The 22,281-nt window shown below is 36.8% G+C and overlaps 1 protein-coding gene across 2 annotated transcripts in view; it reads right to left on the bottom strand.

Moving 5' to 3' along the window:
• The window catches only part of Prr16 (proline rich 16), a 167,094-nt gene that overhangs the window by 131,794 nt on the left and 13,019 nt on the right, over window positions 1–22,281 (bottom strand). The window contains exon 2 of one of the 2 annotated variants that reach the window (XM_038331893.1): window positions 16,972–17,114. The exons of the other annotated variant lie outside the window; for it this stretch is intronic. The gene's annotated coding sequence lies outside the window, so the exon portion shown is untranslated. The remainder of the gene's footprint in view (window positions 1–16,971; window positions 17,115–22,281) is intronic. 2 annotated transcript variants of the gene reach the window in all.

Below are 22,281 nucleotides of genomic sequence, written 5' to 3'. Positions count from 1 at the left end.
TCTCATGGTCATTATGTAGCAGGCCAGGACCAAAATCTGAGCCTCCTCTTTCTTTGTCCACTGTTCCTTCTACAACAAGCTTCCCACAGCATTGAAACATGTTACAAACTGACTGTTTCAATTTCTGAGATCTGCAGTAAGCAGGGATTATTTGGGTAGTTCAATCTGTGAACTATGCTAAGTCGAATTCATTCTTCTGAGTCTATTATTTTCATACTTCCCGATGCTATCATCACCCACTGCATTCCATCTCTTTCATCTGGCATGTGCAAGACTGCTTCTTAAAAAATGGTAGCATCACATCATGGCTTACATCCAATATGTGGATACAGATGGCATTGCATGGTACCTCGTCATCCTTTTCTACAAGTGATAGGAAGTACAAAATAAACCTCCACAGACAGCAGGCTCTGTTGCACAATGATAAGCGTGCCAGACAGTAATTTTTCATTTTAGCAATTTCCACTCGGAGCAGTTTCAACTGTTGAGACCTATCTATTTATCAGATTTCCATTATGAACTGTATTCTAACACATATTAGCAAGCTCCTAATAACACACTGAATGGCATTATTTATTATTTAAATGGCTTTCAAATAACACGGTGCTCTGCCATTCACAAATACTTTGCTCATCAATACCATCTCTTTAGAGGCAAATCATTCTCTCATGTTCTGCAGGTGAGAAACTAATACTAAGTCAGAACAAGCTAATGACAAAAGTCAGGTCAGTCTTTAGTAACAAGACCAAGTACAATGCAATTGGTGTTTTCCCAGGTCTATCTGTGTGCCCATAATGGGTGGTTGACATTTACAGATTAGCTCCATTTGAAATGTCTTTGAGGCTCCTAGACCTACCTGCTGCTCTACTCCAAACAGATGCTCGGAGAAAACAGTGTGATGGACAAGTAATTAATCAGCTGTCATGCATGCTTGAAACCCAGCACCTCCACCTGCAAGACTGTTTCTGAGAAACAACTTGAAAACCTGATAGGACACTAAGGGTTAAAAAGTTAGTAAATACAATTTTATCAGCATCCAAAATTCCAATTTAAACTACATGCTCTCTCGTAGTACATGGATCGTAGTTTGTGAAGCTTACATGTGTACATAGAAATGTTAGAAACATGAGCAAAAGCTCAAGGAATTAGAAAAGAAGGGCAAGAAGATGTGCAAAGAAGGAGGGGTAAAAATGGACCCCAGGTAAACAAAAGCAGGAAAAAAAATCAGGGGAGTCAGCTGGAGGTAAAAGGTGGACAAAGGGAAGGGTGGCTATTTAAAAAATACTATTTGAAAATTTCAGGGTACCTAATACTTTGCAGGGAAATTTTAAAATTAAAACAAAAATTACTAGCTCTCTGTTAGTAAAATTTTTGATTAAATTTATACAATAAAAAAAACTAAGCAGTTTGGCATTCACCTGGCATAGTGCAGCCCACATTAATCTCCTCTTGCTATTCCTGGAGCTCCCTAGCATACAACCCTAGTCCCTCTAGCACCAAAAGACACTGAAAATGCAATATCCAGTAGCCTAACATGGATGATTCTCTCTTCCAAATGGAAACCTTTTGGCTAAGTAATGTTAATTGCCACTGTGTTTAACACCGAGGAATGGAAGGAATTATCAATAGAGAAATCTTCAAGGAGGAAGCACTTGTTACACACTCTTGTCTCACTTGGGAAGTAACAAAACAGCCCCCCCCCATCACAGACCTCCTCCTAAGCAGCTACATACAAGTAGGATGTTAGTAGGCCAAGAAGACTAACCCTCTTTCTTCTGGTGGTCCCAGTCTGTCATTTGATCCTTACACGTCACCGAAAGAAGGTTGTAACTGTGCTTGCTATACATGGATGAAAATAACTCAACAGAAACCAGCTGGGAAACCTGGTGCCCAGATGTAAGGTTACCGCGCTGTAGGCCTGTGGTCACTTACGAACTGTGTGAGTAAAAGCATTTACAAGATGAATGCGAGAAATACAAAACATGTGTGATTGTGCTGCACGAAGATTTACTGTGCTACTGCACTTTCCCAGCTGATCAGAAGCCCACCATTTAATATCTCAAGGACACACATTAGGCAGGAATCTATAATGCAAACCAGTCTGTGTCAGAGAAAATTAGTCCCATCTCTACATAACCTCAGTTTAACAAATTTTGATTACCTAACTAAATTGTAATCATTATTCACCAAACCCAACCAGAAAACATATCCAGTAATGTTCAGTTATATTCAGACACCAAAAACCTTAGAACTTCTACTGTCTATGGCAATGTATTTTAACATATTGAATGGTTGACCAAGCACAATAAGTTTGCCCTTAAATGAAATTTTAAAAATGTGTAATGATTCCTATACAGGGGGGAAGGATACACCTACGTGGCCAGCATAAAACCCTTGCTAGGAGATACAATCCAAATGAGACTCTATTAGACAAACACAGATATGTGAATTTCACTCCAGGTATATTAAAGATGCATACCTCCTCTCTATAAATGATGGAGCCCAATTGCAGAGAGGCTTCACACTAGCCGGAAGCCTTTCCTCTCTGCTCTTAGTTCTAAAGTGACTGAGACTGTCTAGATGTGTTACATATCAAAGAATATGTAAAAAAGCTGCAGAGAAACCCTGTCTCGAAAAACCAAAAAAAAAAAAAAAGAATATGTAACATAGGATATATTTGTTATATATCAAAGAATACTAGGCTCTTCTCACTCTCTTTTACAATAGTTTAAAATGTGTTCAATTGCACACACACACACACACACACACACACACACACACACAGACACACAGGAAAACCAAATAGCACTGCTGTTAGCACAAAGGGTTTTATATAACAGGAAGCCAAATTTAAGTCATCCAGGGATGATGTAATAACTCTAAGAAATCTGGAATAAATGCCTATTCCAGATGCCACCCAATTCCACGCTCGACCTTCTTCATCCCAGTCTGAAGATGGATGCACCGCTGGGCACAGTATCCCTCTGCTGGGCAAGGGAAATGAATAAAGGAAGGTCAGACAGAAAAAGCGTGTATAGCCCCATTTACTCCCTTTAAGCCCTTCCCAGAAGCTTCACCAATGACTCCTACAGAGACAGGACTGCTCTTATTATACCATATTTTAGGAAGAGAAACTGAGAAATAAAGCCATTTTACAAGCACATTAGCATCTCAAAGATGAGAGAAATAAGCAATAAAAACAATGACTAGTTAGGAGCGCCTGCTAGTGCTCTGCTCTAAACCCCAGCTGTTTCCGTTTACAAACACAATGACTCACAGTAGGCAAAGTTTCTGACAAAATTTACATGGATTCATTCATCAAATAGTAATTAATTCCCCAATGATAGCTAAAACACTTCAGACCGACCTTATAATGTAATTAACTGGGGCTAGGGAGTAGAGTACTGGCTAAGCAGAGACAAGAGGAGTTTGGATGCAAAAGCCTATGGAAATAAGGAGCGTGGTGGGTCTCCCTAATTACAGCTCCAAAGAGAGGAAGCAGACAATGCACTGCACAGTCTGAAACTAGCCACATCCCTGAGATCTAGGTTTGAATGTGAGAATCTGCTTTGAAAAAATAAGACGAAAGAACAATTGAGAAAGTTCCCAACACCGATCTCAGGCTTCCACCATCATATAAACATAACTGGAGATTGAATCTTGAAATTTAATACTAGAGGGTACTAATTGTAGGGTTTTACTGCCTGTAAAAAGTTATTATAAAATTCTATGGTTTGAGAGTACGTGTACGGGAAGCTTTCTCATTACTGAAACCTTAGGACAAATGAGAAGAACTTAAGAGGTATTGTTTATTTGGGCTTATTCTTTAACATAGCCCCGCCATTGCAGGGAACACGGGGCAACAGAAGTGTCTCATGGCTCTAACAAGGGAAATGTGAAAGTGCTTATTCACATCAAATGGACTGAAATGGAAGAAGAGAATTCAGGCACTTATCAGTTTCTCCTTTCTCCTTTCTATTCAGTATGGCCTCTCATCACACAGAATAGTAACACCACATTTAGGATGGGCCTTCCCTCCTCTGCTTAACTTCCCTGGAAATGCCTTCACTACATCCTGCCAAGTTGGCAATTAAAATTAACTACCTCAGGTACAACACTCTGGAGTCCAGATAGTTATTGGTGGAACACAAGGGCTTATGGTAATCTCATGGTGCATAATCCATTTAGCATAATATCTGGAAAGTCAATACTTTCAAATTTTCAAGTCAAGAAACATTGAAGGCTTTCTGATGTGATGTGGATAGACAAGAAACATGAGAAAGCTAGATATATTTTGAATACAAAGATATACAAGTGTATATATACATAAATCTTCTCTTTGTACATATGTATATATACATTGTGTATTATGTAAATATATATTTAAATAAGTCTCTTAACATACTTTTTTTTTCTTTTAAAGACCCCACACTACTTCCAGTTTTCTTTCTCTACTTCATGTTTAAAGTTTAAGATGTGAACTTTCTGTTCAAGCTTCCTATTGCTGCTCCCATGCCTGTTGTTTGTTGAAATTGGCTTTGGAGCCTGTCCTGGAACTAGCTCTGTAGACCAGGCTGGTCTCAAACTCACAGAGATCCGCCTGCCTCTGCCTCCCGAGTGCTGGGATTAAAGGCGTGTGCCACCATCGCCCGGCGGAAGAGTTTTTTTTTTTTTATTGTTTTCATTGAACTATACAGTTTTCTCCACTTCCCTTTTCCATCCCCTCCCCTTCTATCTTCTCCTGTGAGCCCCACGTTCCCAATTTACTAAGGAGATCTTGTCTTTTTTGCCTTCCTACGTAAATCCCTATATGTCACTCTTAGGGTCCTCTTTGTTATCTAGGTTCTCTGGGATTGTGAATTGTAGGATGGTTTCCTTTTGTTTTATATCTAAAAGCCACTTATGAGTGAGTACATATAATATTTGTCTTTCTGGGTCTGGGTTACCTCATTCGATGTGTTTTTTTTTTCTAGATCCCACCATTTGCATGTAAATTTCAAGATGTCATTATTTTTTACCACTGTGTAGTACACCATTGTATAAATGTACCACATTTTCCTTATCCATTCTTCAGTTGAGGGGCACCTAAGTTGTTTTCAGGTCTGGCTATTACAAATAATGCTGATGTAAAAATAGTTGAGTACATGTCCTTGTGGTATGATTGAGCATCCTTTTACCCAAAAGTGATATTGCTGGCTCTTGATGTATATTGTTTCCTAACTTTCTGAGAAATCACCATACTGATTTCCAAAGCACCTCCCCTCACATACTTTAAATAAAGAGTACATTTAAAAATAGATAGTTTTATAAATTTAAGGTATATATATCAAATAATTCATAAAGATTCAGTGTAGTTTTGGTTTTTGAGAAATTACTAAAATAGAAATCCAGCAGAAAGTTTGACCTGCTTCAAACTCTACTTTTAGCAATTTCTTTTAAAAGAACAGTAAAAATTACCATAGCTCTTTTCCACTAAAATAATTGGCACACATACATGTATGGAGGCTTTGTGAATCAGTAATATAAAGTATGGAATTAAAATTAGCAATCCCAAAACTGCATTTTGAGATTCTAGTTTTAGAGTTTCAACTTCAGCTACCCAAATTATATTTACCTTTTCTGTGGAGCACAGGGGTACAATTTAGGAAGTCTATTGATTCCTGGATGCCTGCATACATCAGAGACAAAGGGCATGTTCAACACAGTCAATGTATTTGCTTGAGTACTTCAATGACCAACTCGATGAGAGAATGGTTCTCCATTAAGAACCCTATCAGGAGTGCCTCAAGATGACTCAGCCTGTAAGTCCTTGCCTTACAAGAATGGCGACCCGAGTTAGAGCCCTGGAACCTACAAAAAGTGGAAGGGAGGATCAACTCCATAACATTGTTCTCTAACCATTATATGCATACCATATGTAGTACATATACCATACACAAACACACACACACACACACAAACACCCACTCCCACACCCACACACACACAAACACCCACTCACACCCACACCCACACCCACACACAAACACCCACACCCCCCCACACACAAACAGAGAGACAGACAGACAGACTGACGGACAGACAGACAGACAGACACACACACACACACACACACACACACACACACAGAGAGAGAGAGAGAGAGAGAGAGAGAGAGAGAGAGAGAGAGAGAGAGAGAGAGAGTTTTAAAATGGAATTTGCATTTTGTTTTCAGGAAATGTTTTCCCATATCTTCTTTTCTTTTTCTTCCTTTTATCCAACATAAAGTGTAGGCACTCTGATCTAAAAATAATATAACACTTTATGTTTTAATGGGCTCATAAAACTACTCAGTGGTGAAATGTAGTGTCCTTTAATCAAGTTTTAACTCGGAAAACAATATTTATCAACTCTTGGCCCTATCTAGTATGTCATATGCTTTAATATATAACATGAAATTCTCAGCTCCCAAAACTACTTCTTAAATGAATGAACATAGTCTCAGTTTTTTATGTATCCATCTCACTGATAAATATCAGGAAGTTTAAGTTGGTCAGAGATATTCCTTCCCTTCCTAAGACTGACAATTATAGAAAAAGACAAATTACTTGTTCTTTTAAACACAGTTGTGTTAACTTCAAGGTTATTAGGATGAACCTGAAATTGCTGGTGTGGAATTGTTTGACCTAAAATATAAAAGAATCGTCACCTACTCCAAGTATTTAAAAGGAAATTGTTAGCACAGGAATAAGACTCACTTAGGGTTAGTATCAGAACTGAATGTAAACCAAGGCTTCCAGATTCACACCCTGGCAGGATTTGTATTTTAAACAAGAACAGCTTCTTCTATTATTTGTCCTTGTATCACAATTTCTGTTTTCTACAGTTGAAAACTTTTCTGTCAAAGCAACAGGAAGAGTTAGAGTGATGTCCCACCTGAAGAGTTACAGAGAGACAACACAAATATTTATCCCTTGACTGTTTATTATATGTGGTTCAAGTGAACTAAAAATTCCATACTAACAATGCTTCAGTGAGGGCCACACCCAAGCATCTGTAGGCAGAACAAACTGAATTTGATGGATCGGAGAAAAAGAAAGAAGGCAAAGTTGGGTGGGTGCGGAAAAGGGAGTGGATCTGGGAGGAGTAGGGAAGGGGTAAATAGGACTGAAATACAATGAAAAATTTCTGAACAAACTAATAAAAATGACAAAATAATTCTCTTTTAAATATATACTTTTGAAGATAATATGTCATATGCTTTAATATATAGCATGAGATTCTCAACTCCCAAAACTATTCCTTATAGTTACTAACCAATTAAGAATCAAGACCTTTTTATAATATAATGAAATATTAAAACTAAATTATTTGGGGATTGTTATAGAATTTACAGGAAATTGCTATTGTTATTCTGTACTTCTCTGATATTTTAGGCTAATTCCTTGAAATAGAGCTACTAGCACAAAGGGTAGAGAAAGCTCCTGATATATGCTGACAAATTTCCTCCGGAAGTGTTGCTCCAGTTCCCAGTGAATCACTAAGACATTTCATCCTGAGAGTACTGGAGCCCCTCCTCTCATATCCAGTGATGTTTATACATAGATTATTCACTCCTTTTTCTCTGTGATGAGTCACTGGATCACACAATACCGAATTCTTCAACTTGGATAGTTCAACTCATGTCTATGAATAGAGATGTGTCAGTACATGGAAATAGAATTTTAATTTAACAGTTCTTTATATCATACAGAGAATGTGTGTTAATAATAAAAATTTCTTGGTAGGAAGAAGGTGAAGAAAATATAGAGAATAATGACTTCTTCATAACAGTGTCACAAACTACACTTTTTCCAAAAATTTATTCTTATTTTTACATCCATTTTGAAGTAGGGAACCCTATATTTTCACATTGTCTAGTCAATTTGTCTTCCTAGTCAAAAAATTAATAATAATAATTAACACCTAGTTAAACTTGTGAAAGATAAATGATTCCTTCATAATCTACTCCATGTGCATGTAAGTATATCATTTTTAAATTAGTCTTTCTGTGTATTTTGGTATTATATCCACAACATCCCCCAACTCCTCCACATACTCCTGCTTCCCTTTTACCCATATTTGTATTTATTCCACCCATCAAATCTAATTTTTCCTGGCTATATATTCTTAGATATGTGTCTTTCCACTGGAGTATGGGTTACTTACCAAACCCAACATATTTATTGATTTTATTGAGCTATACATTTTTCTCTGCTCCCCTGCCTGCCTCTCCCCTCCCCTTCAAAGCTCTCTCATGGTCCCCATCCTCCCAGTTTACTCAGGAGATCTTGTCTTTATTACTTTCCATGTAGATTAGATTCATGTATGTCTCTCTTAGGGAACTCATTGTTGTCTAGGTTCTCTGGGATTGTGATTTGTAGGATGGTTTTCTTTGCTTTATGTATAAAAGTAACTTATACGTAAGTACATATGGTAATTACTTTTCTGGGTCTGGGTTACCTCATTCAATATGATGTTTTCTAGCTTCATTAATTTGCCTGCAAATTTCAAGATGTCATTATTTTTCTCTGCTCTGTAGTACTCCATTGTGTAAATGTACCACATTTTCCTTACCCATTCTTCGGTTGAGGGGCATTTATGTTGTTTCCAGGTTCTCGCTATGACAAAAAATCCTGCTATGAACATTGTTGAGCACAGGTCCTATGGTATGATTGAGCATCCTTTAGATATATACCCAAAAGTGGTCTTGAGGAAGATTGTTTTCTAATTTTCTGAGAAATCTCAACACTGATATCCAAAGGGGCTGTACCAACCAGCAATGCAGGAGTATTCCCTTTACCCCACAACAATCCAGCATAAGGTGTCATCAGTGATTTTGATCTTGGCCATTCTTACAGGCATAAGATGGAGTCTCAGAGTTGTTTTGATTTGATTTGATTTTCTGATGACTAATGATGTTGAGCATTTCCTTAAGTGTCTTTCAGCCATTTTAGATTCCTCCATTGAGAGTTCTCTGTTTAGGTCTCTACTCCATTTCTTATTGGGTTGTTTGTTCTTTTGATGACCATTTCCTTAAGTACTTTGTATATTTTTGAGATCAGACCTCTGTCTGATGTGGGGTTGGTGAAGAACTTTTCCCATTCTGTAGGCTGCCATTTTGTCTTGTTGACTGTGTCCTTTGCTTTACAGAAGCTTTGGAGTTTCAGAAAGTGCCATTTATTAATTGTTTCTCTCAGGGTCTATGCTACTGGGGATATATTTAGGAAGTGGTCTCCTGTGTCAGTGCATTCAAAAAACACAACATTCTTAAAGAAAACTGACTCTCATTCTCCCAACAGTTGTAAATTAGAAATAGCTCACAATGATGGTATAAAGCCCAGATCAGACAAAATCTCAGCATGGAGAATGAAGGTAGGATAAAAGAAAAGGGGGAAGGACTGTGAAATTGTGCCTCTACTGACACATCCAGTATAGTCACATACTCACAGCTGAGGTTACCTCGTGAGCCTACAGAAAACTTATTCTTTCCACCATGAAGCATGGATTGGGGAGTATCTTACAGAATCTTCCTGCTGTATGACTGCCTACAGATGGATTCTTGGGGAGGGGTAGTTATTATTTTTACCTACTAAGTACCTAATGAGTCATTGAGGAGCCCACAAAGCTCCAGTGGATAGTTCAAAACCCATGGTCACCCTTGTAATTAAATTCGCTGGGTCTCAAAACAACAGTCACCAAAACAACAACAAAAATCATTAATTTAAAAAGGAGCCTTGAAAAGAAGAAAAGAAGTAATAGAATGTGTGAGGGAAAATTAGAGAAGAGGGGATTATAATGATCAGGATGCACTATATATATATATATATATATATATATATATATATATATATATACACATATGTGTGTATATATATTATTTCTACCCCTCTGCTGAATTATATCCTGAGTCTTCAATGAAGTAATAGCATTGTTCTGTTTAGGGATGAACATTTCATCATAACACATTCTTAGCATCTTAAACATTTATGTGTCAATGCATTCACTGCTATTCATTATAAGTGGACATTCCCTGATTGAATTTGGAAGTACCATTTTTCTATACGTATTAGTATAAGTGTTCAGAAGGCAGACTGTCCTCACAGCAGTTTAGCTGAACAACAGCATTAACTTCTTCCTAGAGTCTAAGACCTCCTTATCTGTCTTTTGACTGGATTTGTACCAGACGTGAATTCCTTCTTATAAAGCAGACCTCAAACACAATTAAGGAGAAGTTGGTTATTCCCATAACAGCTGTGCCACTATTGTACAAGTAGACTCATCCATTATGGAATGTGGTGTTAGAGTTTATATAGTTTACAGCTGAGTTAGATTATTACATACTTTTTCTCCCTCTAGTACAGAACAATATTTTTTGTATGTAAACAAGATGATCCTAGCACTAATGTGGAAATTATGACTTAGAATAGCAAATACATTTTAGAAAAGAGATATGTAGGAAAGTCAGCCTATGCCAATTCAAGACTAATATAGCACACTAATTTATGTCCTATGTAGTATCACTGAAATTATAGACATATATACTTATGGGGTTCATAAATAGCAATTCATAAATTTATAATAAAACAGTGCTAAATGATTTTTCATAAAAGTTCAAAAACAAGTCATTGAAGAATGCTAGGGTGTTTACTCCATGGTACTTATTAGAGCACATAGGCATCTATAGCAAAACAAATAACCTCGATTTGTCTGACACTTCATAAAATATAACTCAAAGTGGACACAGACTAACATGCCAAGTATAAAACAACAGATTTCTGAGTAAAATATAAGGAAACATTTGTGGCACAAGGTAGTTCTCCGTGGTAGAGTGAGTATTCTGTGTGTGTAAGGACCTAGATTTGATCCCCAGTACTGTAAATGTAAGAGAAAATTTCAGGATACAGAGCAAAGCAGAGAAATATAACAATATCTATAGTATTATGCATACAATAAATAATGTTTAATTTTATGAAATTATACATTTGGATTCCCAAATATTCTGTGAAAAAAACCTTTCTATAATTGGAAACTGCTCTTTCATTCCTGACCATCAGACCTGAACAATCATACAGAAGCTATATTAATTATAATACTATTTGGCCTATTAACCCATTTCTATTAATCTGTGTATCACCACGAGGCTGTGGCTTACCAGAAAGGTTCTGGGCATCTCTTTTCTTTGGCAGCTACATGGTATCTTGTCAACTCTGTCTACAGAGATTTATATATCTCTGTTTGGATTTTCCACCTGATTTATTCTGTCCTGCCATAGGCTGAAACAGCTTCTTTATTAACCAATGGTAATAAAACATATTCATAGCATACAGAGGAGAATCCTACATCAACCTTAAGACTGAGACAATATATTAGAAAATCCTATATTTGACAAGGAACTAATAATCTTAATATGTAAAGAACTGTCTAAACTCAACAGTAGAAAACAAAAACAAAGTTTTCAAAACAGAAGAAAAAACACAGCATATAATACACCAAAGAAGACGTGTGCTCAACATTATAGCTACTATGCTTTCAACTCCTTCCTCTCAAGAACATCCATAGCAAACATTGGCATCCAGTGCCGGTGGTGATGGAGAACAACCGAGAAACTGCATCACAAACACATCAAATCATTCTGGAAAATGATGCAATACTCTGGAAAACGGTTGACAGTTTCTGATGAATCTACGTATGGAACTAAAGCATGATCAAGAAATTGCATTCCCAGGCATTATTTCCAACAACAACAAAGACATGCTCACATCAAAACTTTTACGTACATATTCACAGAAGCTTCATTCATCATAGAGCCAAGCTGCTGACAGCACACATGTCCTTCAATGTGTGAATGTTCAACAGTGAATGGTGCATCTGTGCCATGACATAACAGTCATCAGTGAAACAGAATAAACTGTTGATATATATATATGTAATAAGCTGCTGAATCCCCAGATAATTATGCAATTATGAAATAAAGTTTAAAATAGTACATAACATATTATTTCATAACTATACCTTTCTTACAAAGGGAAATTTACAGAAAGTGATCACTAGTGTTTAGGGCATGAACGGACATAGGGGAGAAGTTGGGATAGCTGTAAAAAGCCCATGGATAGAACCTTTGGTAGCCTGACGTCACCCAAATTAATATCCTGATTATTCTATTTTGCCACAGATTTGACAGATATTTCCACAGACAGACAAGAAAAATCTAAGAAATCTCTATATATTCTTTACATATGAGTGTGAATCTATAATTATCTCAGACTAAAAGCCTAAATTTAGAAGTCAAATTGCATCAACTTATTAATGCTGGTTAAATACAACATAAAATGCAAGTTTTCCCATTCAAAAAGCCCGTCACAACGAATACTACTTTTTGGTTATATTTTAATGGAAAGTTAATGCATAAGCAAGAAACATTAGTTACAAAAACTATAATTTCAAAATGTACACTAAGTTTCCTACATATTAATTCAAAATAAAACGAAACAGTTCAAAATAAAAGGATTTAATTGCAGTGACAATTTGTAACACTCTTTGCACTTGTGATTACGACATTCTAAATTAACTGATCCATCAAATAAGTACAGTGAAGCTCTTTATCAAGGTTTGATGATCTAGAAAATAAGTCATTCTGCAAAGATGGTAGCTTCAAAACACGAAGAACACTAAGAAAGGATGTGCATACCCACTCTACTTCCTGTCTACGCTCACGGAGAGCGAGAAGCCATGGTGTCTGAAGGGTAGCATGAGTAACACATTGTCAAAGCTATGTTAACAGATTGCCGAGGAAATTCACCGTGGGACCTTATCATTCTCCATACTTTTGAAGTCACTTCAGGATCCTCAATGTGTTAGCAGGGAAACGTGGGAAAGAAAATCTAGACATAATTTACACCAACATCTGGAAGTGTCATAGCAACTCACAATGAGCTATTTTCGTGCTGTGTAACTGTTTCCACTTAGAAGAGCCCCAGCACATCCACAACAAGCACAAACAGATGCTATAAGCCTAGAGGTGGCCATGGTGATGGCTATTGAATGTTGGTACCTTCTGTGATTTAAATGTTTAAGTTAAATTTAAATATTTAGCACTAATGTATGTGCTAAAAGCTTATGATGGTCTTTTTACAAGTTTGTGCTAATATTATTCCTAAATTAAAGATAGCCAATATTTAACTTATATTTTTACTTTTCCAAATAATTAGGAAAAATCTCCAAATATTTTTTTCAAAATACGAAAATATTTTAAAATCAACTCTAAAAATAAAATTAATAAAAAATATATACATTTTTAGAGTTTTATTTAAATTGGATACCACATAATTTAAATTATATAAAATATATGTAGTGGATATAATTCAGAATTTCTTACAGGATCAAGTACTGTACTTCGTAATGACTGTGTCATCTTAAGAAGAAAATAAACTAAAATTGACACCATAGATTTCATTCTGTAAATTTAAGACAGCATTCTCTAATTGTATCCTAAATTCTGGTAGAAAGAGGGTATTTTCTGAAACCTCATAGTTTTGAAGTTTACAGCTTTGGGGAATTAAAGTTTCTTTGAATTTTGTGTTTTACCAGACAGTCACAGTACATTAGTTACACTCTCATGCTTCAAGCAGAATATGTATCTTCATCTGGATAACGGAACTTGGAACTTCTTCAACTAAAAGCCACCCTTGCTGGGCGGTGGTGGTGCACACCTTTAATCCCAGCATTTGGGAAGCAGAGGCAGAAAGATCTCTGTGAGTTTGAGGCCAGCCTCATTTACAGAGTGAATTTCAGAACAGCCAAAGCTATACAGAAAAATCCTTGTCTCAAACAAACAAAAAAAGCCATCCTTGTTTGTTGTTGGGAGTATAGAAGGAAGATCCTTGCACCCTTATTTCTCCAGAAAAACCTAAGTTAAGCACATAACAATTGTCTTTCCAATGAGGAAGAAGAAAAACCTGTTCTTCCATCCAGAAAGCTGAAAACTGGAAGTGATTAAGAGTCTGGTGATTTGTGTTATCTACTGAGTCAGGCCATTTTAAGCTCCCACAACCATGACTGGAGGTGGCCAGTAATCTAAATGACCCTTATAGACAGAGACTCCCTAAGCTCTCACAACCAGAGGTGGTTAATAGCCCAAATGATCTTGTTGCTATCTGTATGACTGAGACCGGGCCAGACCCTTAAGCCCTTGAGCAGGTTCAGGTAACCTATCTCTAGAACCCTTCTTCTTGGAGGAAATGCCGTATACTGAGTATAGTTCAAATATAAGTGTGCCTCCTAGTGCAAAGACTGACAGGTGGACAAAGTCAGTTTTCATTCGCATCCCTTTGTGAGTTTTGTTTGCTTTTCTGCCTAGAAACCTGCAGCTCCCTTCCCCACTTTGTCTACTTGCTTGTTTCATGGAAGTTATTCTAAGATTTTGCTGCTGCTGCTACTGTTTGTTTGTTTCTGTTTCACACTCGGGCCAGAGTTTAATTCTCACAGGAAGAGTCAGACAGCAATCTTACCGCCCATTCAGATTTGCTGTCTCTGGCCTACTGTGGTCAACGATGATTGGAAATGTCCTCCAGCCATGCAGGAGCTCAAAACATGAAATAATTTCAATGTGTGATCCTTGCATAAGTGAGTTAGGATTGCTCAGAGAATAGTAGATATCAACTCTTCTCTCTGATTTTTGGTTACAAGCCAGAATTCTAAGTTAAACAAGACAAAGAGAACACAGCCTTATCAAATCTTTACTCCTCTCATCTTTTGCTAGTGACTTTTAAACCACTCCTGGCCCAGTGGAATTCTCAACATATTCTTTCTGCCTAAACCATAAATTTGGAGTGGAATACCTGGTTACAAGCTAGAACATGAAATAATTTCAATATGTGATCCTTGCATAAGTGAGTTAGGATTGCTCAGAGAATAGTAGTAATAGATATCTACTTTTTTCTCTGATTTTGTGCTCTGAGCAATACGCTGGCATTGAAGCATTCAAAAATGCCTGCCATCCTAAAGCAAAGGGCACATTATATTTTCTATTTATGGTTTTGCTGACAAGTACAAAAGAACTGATGTATCTTTGACTTACTGTAGACAAAAGATTCCACTACAGGTAAGCTTTTGATACATTCTGACAGTCGGACATCCAATTCAAGATCATGGACAGTGCTTTATACAATCAGTAGTTCCGACTCATTGTGCCAGGAAAAGCAGACTCTTCCCAAGGATTTATGTGTTATTAATTTTACTTATGTGTATGTGTGCATGGCTTGCGTGAGTGAATGCCACCTGTGTGCAGATGCCCAGAAGAGGGAGGCAGAAGAGAGCATGAGCTGCTCAGGATTGCAATTACAGGTGGTTGTGAACCAACTGATGTGGGTTGTAGAAACTGAATTCAGGTTCTCTGGGACAACAGGAAGTGCTCTTAACTGCTGAACCATCTCTCCAATGCCCACCAACACCTCAAGAAAGCAGAATCTTTATCTTCAAGCATTTGGAAAATAATACAAACATATTGTTTGTCATATCCTCTCTATATCAGCATGTGTACACATGTGTGTGTTTATATATGAAATACTACAAAATTAATGCCACATAAACCTTAGTTTAAAAAAAACAAAACTCAAATCTGTAAAGTTGTGGATAAGATAGTACTGAGCCTTCAAGAGCTAGCAGATTTCATTTTCGTTGTGATTTTATGAAGCTTTAGTCCCTTATATTTCTCTATGGAACACAAACTGTATGTGCAGAAAATCTATTTTCCTTGCAGATTAAAACACTCATGTGGATATTAGTTCTTCTTGAATTTCACCCTTGAGAGCATTATGTTGATACGGCAGTATAAGAAGCACCGGAGCCCAGAATGAGCTACTAGAAAACAGCTCCTTACCCACTGGCTGTGGAGAGGGCTTTTGTATTGGACAAAATGAATGACTACTGAATTATACACTAGAGATTTGAGGGTAGTAGGTGATTGTGGCATGATGCACCATGACTATACAATAACTGATTTCTCTCTCCATTCTTCTCTCCCTCCTTTCCTCCCTCTCCCCACCTCTCTATTATCCTCCTGTCTTGGAACTCACTATGTAGACCAGGCAGGTCTTGAACTCATAGAGATCCTCCTGCTTTTAGCTTGCAAGTACTGAGATTAATTACTACACCCTCTAGCAATAGTGAAAGTAGTATAAATGGAGCTGATACAGGGCTTTAAGTAGGAATTTCCGATATTTAAGTTCCTCATTCAGCACTAAGCGCCAGTTAAATATACTTATCAAAAAAACAAACATTGAAATTTATGTGTTTAGACCTTCAGTAACTATTTTTATAGCACTCCTACATGGTACACACTGCTGTAAGATAACATGCTGATTACAAGAAAAGAAATACCCAGAGGATGATATGTATATTGAGATGGTTAGTCTGAACTGTCAAACAGATGAGATGCACATTCACCAGGGGAGTGGCCTCTGGATATGCATGTGTGCGAACCTCTTAAGTAGGTTACCCAAGGCGAAAGGATCTGCTCACTGTGGGAGAAACCATTCTCTGGCCTGGGACCCTGAACTGCTTAAGGAGAAGACTGAGGAAAAGCACTTCACTCTGATCTTAACTCAGACTGCAATGTGGCAAGCTGCCTCAGTCTCTTGCAGCTGTGACATCCCATCTGGGATTAACTAAATAACCTGGACTGTAAACCAAAATAAAAATAACACAGAAACACACACACACACACACACACACAGAGAGAGAGAGAGAGAGAGAGAGAGAGACAGTGACAGAGAGACAGAGACAGAGACAGAGATAGACACACACAGACACCCCTCCCACAGGCCCTTAGGCTGTTTCTGCCAGTGTTTGTAGCTTGAGTTCTAATAGGTCTTAATAGTAAAAGCCTGGAGTCAGATGTGGGGAAAATGCTGAGAGATCAGAGACGAAGGGGCAAAATCACAGGCACCTTACCTACTCATGTTGCGAGCTGAAAAGAGACTCACTGAGTTCCTGTTTCCACCTGCCTCATCACTTCCTCCTTCCGCCCAGCCATATCACTTCCTTTCTGTGTGAACAGACCTCCAGACCTCTATGCCCTCCGATCTTCAGGCAACCTTTATTTTATAAACAAGATATCAGTCAAAGATTTGTGTTATTTTATCACAGCAACAGAACAAGAAACTAAGGTAGCATTTCACTAGTGTTAATATCTCCACTTTTATATGAAATGTGTATATACTAAATTTTGTTTATAAATATTAAAATTATGTCAGTCTTAGTAACAACAATTAAATAAAAGAACCAGGAACCATTTTCTATGAGAATGACAGGTTAGATAGATACTAAGTCAGGTTGGATATTTCTTGGTTCATTGAGAAATAGAAATCAATTTGACTGTAATCATTAACCTATTTTTAAATTAATTTTTGTATATTTTGCAAATATTATTCTATAAATTTTAAATAAATTTCACTAAATTTTATAGAAATGCTACAATAAATTTTTTTATCATTAACTGAATTCTCTTTGTACATTATAGAACATGTTATAGAAAGCCTGTCTTAAATTCATAGAAACATCTTAATTTAAAATAATTTTCCGTGTGTGAATGTATGATATTCTGCCTATATTGGTAATTATAATGCGCTTTCCATAATTTACAGTAAAGTTTAATGTAGCTCATCTTTATTTTCTGTTTACTTCTCAGATCTAAGGCTCTTGCAATAGCTTCTAGAAGAAGTTACAATAGTCTGTGTGTGGTAGAAGCCTTTTCTACTAACAAAGGAAATAAATATCTGCCGTGGTATGGTTTCAATTTTCTCATTGCTTTGATGGATCTCTGACAGAAGCAACTTCAGGAAAAAGATTCCTTTTAGCTTACATTTTCCACAGTTCTATCCCTTGGCTTGTTCCATAGCCTGGGGTAGAACCTCTTATCAGCCAGAGCCTATGGTAAAGACTGTTCTTGCTATTTGCCAGACAGGAAGCAATAAAATCGGCAGGAGGTGGGGTCAGAGATACTATACCCCAGAGGACCTGCCCCCAGTGGCCTACTTCCTCTAGTTAGGTTAAGACTACCAGAGTATCCAGAACCATCATCCAAAGGACACACACCGTTGAAAACTGGTACACAGTAATAATACAGTTTAAAATGGAGATAAGGGAAGTATATCTAATTTGAAAATAAATATCAAAGAAAACTACATCATACAAAATACTGTTGTGTATTTTATCATTAAAAGGTTATTTTGGATTAATGCCTGACATGATGAATACCAGATGTTATGATTTAAAGGATGGCTTTTGTATCTATGAATCACTTTTTTACATCTGTTGATACTACATGATGACATAAAATATCACTACACAGGCGATCAAGAATTCTGACTAAGAGATAATTTATTCATTTCCCTTAACATTTAAGAAATGCATCCCCTTATATCAATCTAGTAAGTAGTGAACTTCCTTCATTAACTATTATGTCATAACATTATATACAAAGTAAGTTTATTAACATAGTATCCATTAAGGCTTGGAATATAATTCAGGGGTAGAGCGCTGACCTAACTCTCAAGTTCTAGACTAAACATTTCACGGATTAACTGTGGGGTGTAGTAGCAAATGGCTGTAATTCCAACATTTGACATTAGAATTATAAGGTTCAAAGTCATCCTCTGATACACAGTGAGTTCAAGGACTCCCTCAGTTGAGTAATTGAGTGAGACTCTGTTCTCTCTCTCTCCAGCCATCCAATGATAATTCTTGGTCTGTTTTTCTTTTCTCTCTGCAACTTTGATCAGATGCCAGTACTTTTACGTTAATCTTTTTCTTCACCAGTCTTAAGGGAAAATAAGACACATTACCATAATCCAATAAGAACATTAGCATAGCTAGAAACATTTCAGATCTCTGAAAGCTAGATTGAATGCCATTGAAGCTAACATTATTAAGTAATACTAAATTGTGTGTACAGCTTAGGATTTCCTTCTTGGTATCTTGGCAAAAGAAACACATATAAATAAAAGATTCTCCTGATCAGGTTCTTGAAAACCTACTTCTCTTCGAAATGCTAGGATGTCAGTGTTCAGTGAGCTGCTTGGCTCAGGTAAGCTAAGAGACAGTTGGTGATATAATGTATTGGCTTGTGAGTATTAGTAACTCTAGGAAACAGATGGTAAACTCTGAAGCATTTGTGATTCATGAGACAATCAAAAATGCACACAGCGTACTCCATTATTCTACTAAAAAATTTCTTTCCCCAAAGGTATACAGGGTAACCCGTTATAAACAAGAATTAAGCACTCAAAATAAATTGGAAGATTGATAAAAAGAGCATGTTGAGTTTTGCGTCCTGTTTTAAAATGTATTGATCTTTATAATATACTTCGAAATAGTGACTAGAAATTTGAAGCAGTGTCTCTGACTATAATTTAATTTTTTATTTCAATATTTCGCCTTTGATTTCTTATTATGACATTTTGTACATGTAAATAATGTTGTTTGATTTCTTCATCTCCTTTCACACTCCTTATCCCCTTTAATTCCTGCTGATCCTTATCCTTTTCTTAATGACCCTCCCTTCAACCTCCTTTTTTTTTAATGAGCCAAATGATTTTCCTTAGGCTTGCTTACAGGAGTACAAAGAGACAAGACGTTCTCAACTGGAGCATGGACCTTTTCCCAGTAACTATGCTACTGGAAAAGATAATGTCCCCTCAGCAATCATTAAGTGAAGGCAAATATTCAGGGAAGGATAGACTCCATGAGCCCCTTCCTGCTTCATGGCAGAGTGTTGACAGGCCCAGTCTTGGGGACCTCGTGTTGGTAATCACTAACGCTATGAGCTGAAAAGTACAAAAGCCACGTCTTGCCCAGAAGACAGAAAGAAAGGAGAAACAGTGAATGCTCTCTTCATATAATGAGAAATTAAAATATAATAGTAAATATTAAAGTTGCATAAAAGCTATAGGACATTAAACAAATATCTCTAATAATGCCAATTAATTTAGAGAATAAATTTAAACGCTAGGCTCTAATTTTTAAAAATCAGCAAATAGCAGCTGAGTTTCATGATTGAAAACAATCTCTTTTATATGTGTTAAAATTATTAAATGTCTATCTTGCATAACCATCTATTTTTCCTTTTAACGTTCTTTCTCCCCCCCCCCCCCCGGAGATTTTATGGTTCTTTCATAAGGGAGTTTGAAAGGAGTGTATTTAATTTCAGTAATACTATCCCAAAACTACATCACTAGTTGCAAAACTAAAATCTTGACTGTAGGTATACTAGTGGGGGAAGAATGTAAAGACAGAAATACAGATGTGTCTCTAACAGATGTGCACAGATTGTAAACATGGGCGTGGGAAAGTCAGGCCTATGGGAATCCTTAGGGAAGGGGAGATGGTGAGTTCTGAGAGGTCAGGTCTGTGCCAACATCATCTAAGAAAAACAAAACTCTATTAGGGAGAAAACACTGTTTCCACATAACAGTCTGTGCTATGGTGACAATAGGCTCCCTATGAATTCCATATTTTTGAACACTAGAGGGAGTGAATAAGAGAAAGGAATGGGAAGCTGAACATAGGCCTTCTGCACTCCCTCAGCATTTTATGCATTAGGAATCACTAAGTTGTTCATGCTTGATTTTCAAATGGAGTACTAAAAACATATTCAAACAGGATCTTATTTTAAATGTTTTTTTTCCAGTTAGTTTAAAATTTGCCAAAGTTAATGACAAGAAGATGAACGGTATTCAAGTAGAAGAAAAGATAAATGTTTTGGATTTAAAAAGTAAATATTCTCTCTCCCCATTTTAATTTACAGATTCTACTAGAAAAACAGATAATTCTAATTGGTTGGAAACATAAGATGCTTAATATTTCAAATATCTTAAAGTGACATTTCTGTATTACAAAGAAAATGAGCCGTCTCGAATTATGCATAGAATTTTTCTGACAGAGAAGCCCAGGTATTCCACTCCAAATGTATAGTTTATGCAGAAAGAATATGTTGAGAATTCCACTGGGCCAGGAGTGGTTTAAAAGTCACTGGCAAAGGATGAGAGGGGTAAAGATTTGATAAGGTTTTGTTCTCTTTGTCTTGTTTAACTTAGAATTCTGGCTTGTAACCATTGCTCAGCATGATAGCATTGCCCAAAAAAACCTTTGACCATTTCAAAGAAAAGAATGTTGCTCAATTGTGAAATCAAAGAAGGGAAAACAAGACCTCATTCCACCCACATACATGTAATAGGTAAGAAAAACAAAAAATCCTTACAAAATGCATCTGTTATATATGATGTGAAATATTTACTACATACAATTATATATTACTGTACATGATATGTATGCATTATATATGTCAATTTTCAGAAAACATGGCAAAGTAGTAGAAAGTAAATGGTGACGGTTTTGAACCTTAAGAGAATAGGTTTAGGAGGATAAACTTAGAGTTAGAAAAAAAATCCAACTTCTTCCTTTCCAATTTGAATCCCCTTGATCTCCTTATGCTGTCTTATTGCTATTGCAAGAACTTCAAGCACTATATTGAAGAGATATGGAGAGAGTGGACAGCCTTGACGTGTTCCTGATTTTAGTGGAATGGCTTTGAGTTTCTCTCTATTTAATTTGATATTAGCTGTCGCCTTGCTGTAAATAGCTTTTATTATATTTAGGTATGAACCTTGTATCCCTAACCTCTACAAGACCTTTATCATAAAAGGGTGTTGAATTTTGTCAAATGCTTTTTCAGCATCTATTGAAATAATCATATGGTTTTTTCTTTCAGTTTATTTATATGATGGATTACATTGATAGATTTGCGTATGTTGAACCAGCCCTGCATTTCTGGGATGAAGCCTACTTGATCATAATGGATAATTTTTCTAATGTGTTCTTGGATTCGGTTTGGCAGTATTTTATTGAGAAATTTTTCATCGATGTTCATGAGTGAGATTGGCCTGTAATTCTCTTTTAAGGTCAGTGAGCCTATAATTCCAGATCCTAGAGAAGCTAAATAAGAAGGTGAACCCAAAGGAAAACATATAGTTATCCTCCTGGATATTGGAAGTAGACTAGATTGCCAGGCAAAAATTGGGATCTTGGGGGTGGGGGTAAGGGGTGATGGGGAGATGTGGATAGAAAAGGGAGGAGGGGAGGATGGGGAGACCCTGGGGGAATGGGATGGTTGGGATGGAGGAAGGGTGGATGGGGTGCAGGGAAGAAGATATCTTAATTAAGGAAGCCATTTTAGGGTTAGCAAGAGACTTCACTCTAGAGGGG

The sequence above is a fragment of the Arvicola amphibius genome, chromosome 5 (genome assembly GCF_903992535.2).
Source record: "Arvicola amphibius chromosome 5, mArvAmp1.2, whole genome shotgun sequence".
In the NCBI taxonomy this organism is placed as follows: Eukaryota; Metazoa; Chordata; class Mammalia; order Rodentia; family Cricetidae; genus Arvicola; species Arvicola amphibius.
This window is presented reverse-complemented; position numbering and strand designations above follow the sequence as displayed.